Genomic DNA, 3,867 nt, shown 5'->3' on the forward strand with positions numbered 1-3,867 from the left:
AATTTTCTTTTCTAGAATGAACCTATACAACTTGGCTAAAATGTGGCTAATCATGATAGTCCTATAGTTAGAGGGAATGTTTTTATCGCCACTTTTAAATATAGGCATGATAAGGCTTTGTGTCCACAACTTAGGGAAACCCTGTTTAACTGCCAAGTTGAAGAGATTATACAAGTGCAGAATAAGAATGGACCTTCCAATTTTGAAAATTCAGCTTGGTACCTTTCAATATTCCTAACTTTCTCATCAATATACAAATATAAATTTAATTTACATCAAATAAATAATAAAACAAATTTTTATATCTGCATAAATAAAACTAATAATCCAATACATTCAAATCACATAGAATGAATTAAACAGAGCACAGGTCAACATTCAAAGTTCCTGCAAACACATAGAATGAATTAAACAGAGCACAACTCAACATTCAAAGTTCCTGCAAACATTAGATATATTTATAACAATTTGATATATATAATGCCAAACTGACAGACAAGTGAATGATTGTACGTTTTGATTAATCTATGTACTCTATTCAACTTCTTCCCCTGTTCTGCTGCAGCGTGACGCGCTCACTAATTACAACAGTAACAGTAATTCCATCCGTGCATAATGTGTTGCTCATGATGATGATATGTGAAGCTCCTGCAGCCTTTTTCAGTTAAAACACCCTGCCTTTCATAACAGCTTCCTCATACTGTCTTCCTATGGGGATTATTTTCATCATAAGTTCCTGCATTAAACACCAGTTTGGATAATTATATAAGGCACCTATGGAAAAAGTTGTGTAACAAGGCCTAACAAGGGTTGTCAATCTTAAAAAAAAGAGATCTCTTTCAATAATAAAAAAATAGAATAAATACAAATGCCACTTCCATACCATTACCCAATAAATAAAATTGCTCCAAATAGAGTATCATTTCAGTTCTGAACATTCAGGGAGAAGGAACTCACAAGTGAACTGCACTTCTCTGCACCTGCATCCACATGATATATAGAAATATCTTCCAGTTGCTGCTGATGCTGAATGAAATGGCCGAATGCTAAAAGGTAGGGACATATTATGTAGTAACTGTTAACAGATTGTGAACATTCAGGCAGAAGGAACCCAATGACTGATAGCGAGACTATTAGTGTACTGTACTCTCTCTGCTCCTTCATCCACAAGATATATATACAAGTATTTTCCAGTTGCTGCTGCTGCTTGAAATGGCCGAATTGTAAAGGATAGGGAAATATTAACAGATTTTGAGATGTGAATAAGAGGATCATGATGAGAGGCGAAGGCCTTTTACATTACGGAAATGGTTTTCTGCAGCAATCATAGATGCTACAACTCCATCCTCATCTTTTTTATCCTTTCTCTCCTCATCCTCATCAGAATCTGAATCTGAGGATGAGGAGAAGCAGAACCAGCAAAACATATTGAAAACAGGGCTTCTCTTTATCTCGCTCCACCTTTTTCCCTTATCACCATGATTATCAAGTGTACTATGAACTAATTTGGAAGCTGGGCTTCCAGGAGCATGAGAGCTAGAATTGCAGTCCATGTGTATGTGTAGTAATACTGCTCAAAACCTCAACCACTTACAGTAAAATTATGAGTAGTAACAGAGGACACAAATATTATAAGGGCGACGTCAGAGCAAAATGTTATGAGTCCGGACTCCTGATTGCTGTTATCAGTCCTCTTCTCTTAATATATATAGATAGATATTGTGAAAACAGAAAATTAATGAACTTGGACAGCACGCTCTTAGATTCCAAAAGGGCAGGTCACATGGGAATTTAGAAATATGGCGAACTAGGTGTGTAGCTTGGCGTGCAAGCAAAGTAATAAAGTTATAAACACACATGCTAGCATGGATGGTATCTTTGACTCGTCGCACAAGCTAAAATTATCGGCCTTGTCTACCGATGTTACAATTTTGCCCACATGGCCATTTAGTGTTCGTTTTTGTTTCCCCACATTTTCAAAATTTCTGACCAGATTTAATCAAAATTAGAAATTTCCATTATTTTCCACATAAAAGACTAAGCTTGGTAAGTGTTATTTTACTAATAATCTCTTCTTAAATGTAGCTGCATAAATGTTATTCTATTACTCATAATTAATTTTTAAAGCCGAAAGGGCTGAATAAGGATGCGTGCCCATCGTCCATCTCTGTGACCATTGTTGTCATTTCAAATCCATTATGGGGAGGTTGGAGAAGTCATTAGTACACAAGCCAATTATGGAAACAACAATCTGAGTGTATATACCGTATGGGGAGGTTGGAGAAGTCATTAGTACACAAGCCAATTATGGAAACAACAATCTGAGTGTATATACCGTCTGGCCACTCTAGTCTAGTATATGAAGCTTTGCAAGAGCTTTGGCCACTTCCACTTTACACCCATGTGGAATGGATGGGACGGTAAGTGACTCTAGTTATATGAATTCTCTCTTCATCTTTAATCTTTGTTTTTGTGGTTGCTAGCAACAATTTGCTACTCATTTAGATTATGCTTTAATTCTTTGTGCTCTTTTTTATTTGTTCTTGGTTGCCTACTCTACTCTATATGGTTTAAGCTTTTTGTAAGGAAATATATCACGTTGCGTGATGGATCTTTTTGCTTTCGTCATTGAGGTAGAGCTAGTTTTTATTGTGAGAATGAAGGTGTCTCCACTTGCAGAGCGTATCTAGACAACTCTTCCATGCGAATGTATGGATAGGCCAAGGAATTGATCCATGCTTTTTGGGAAGAAGTGATCTCTCACATTCGAAAAGAAATTGAGATAATGGAGAATGAAATTCAAGGGGAGTGTATCACTATTTTCAATTGGGACATCAACGTCAAATTGGTAAACTAGATCCCTAATATAGGGAGTACCAAGGCATGGCGAACCAAATATTGGAAAACTATGGCCCTGTACTAATACATAAAAACACCGGTGGAGAAGTTGTCAAGCGATGTGAAGATTTAATTATTGAAGAATTTAAATATTTTTTGTTTTTTGTTTTTATGTTTATAATGCATGTTGGGCAAAATAATAAAATATATTAGTATATTCATCTTAACTTTGGATTTGTCATAAATGGAGAGGGATCAAATCCCGTCAAACATTTCAAGCTTTTTACAATATATTTTTTTTTTCAACTTAATCTCTTTCAATGCAATATATATATATATATGAAGAGAAGTTCTTTATGGAACCTCTGCTACTATTTTACCCCAACCTAGAAATTTATAAGGCTTTGTAAGACAATTGATTTTTACTTGCTTTGTCGCAAGCTTGTATCATGTTGATAACTAGAGATAACATAAAGAGAAAAAAAGGCCACCTTTGAGGATGATTGATGCGACGACTAAATTGACAATAGTTGTCACTTTATGTGCTAATGGTTTTTATTATATTTGTTCTCAATGTGCCTTCCTTTATTACTTTATTAAAGGTCCTAGGAATGCAAAAGAGGAAGACACACAGAGTTAACCCAACCTAGGAATACATAAGATAACATAGCCAATAAATTCTATAACCCTTCTTTAAAGCTACTCTAGTACCAACATCCTCATTCCTATTCCTTATTAAATCCTTGTCTGAGTTGGCCCATCCAAAAGCTCACATAAGAGCAACATATCCCTATCCTTGTCTTGGTTGGGTTGGTCCTTATTTAGTAAAGTCATGTGCAAAGCTGTGAATGTGTGTGTGTGTGTGTCCATGTGTAAGTAGCATCCCTCAAACTAAGATGTAAAATACACGTCATGAGGGAATGAGATATTTTTACATTCAACCAATTTTTGTAGATAGATAGATAGATAAATAAAGTTGACATACAATCATTTTATTTAAAATCAATATTGAAATCTTTTAATTATGGT

General features: G+C 35.2%; 1 long non-coding RNA gene across 1 annotated transcript; it reads right to left on the minus strand.

Annotated features, from left to right (window-relative positions):
* Positions 1-436: 436 nt before the first annotated feature.
* LOC149259532 (uncharacterized) lies at positions 437-1,269 on the minus strand. The gene is made up of 2 exons (XR_016247380.1): positions 884-1,269; positions 437-736 (listed from the first exon to the last, which is right to left on the minus strand). It is a non-coding gene; the product is annotated as an uncharacterized LOC149259532 (long non-coding RNA).
* Between the last annotated feature and the right edge of the window lie 2,598 nt (positions 1,270-3,867).

Source organism: Pinus tabuliformis, chromosome 6 (assembly GCF_031772625.1).
Source record: "Pinus tabuliformis cultivar Carrire ecotype Pingquan chromosome 6, CPIR1, whole genome shotgun sequence".
Classification (NCBI taxonomy): Eukaryota; Viridiplantae; Streptophyta; class Pinopsida; order Pinales; family Pinaceae; genus Pinus; species Pinus tabuliformis.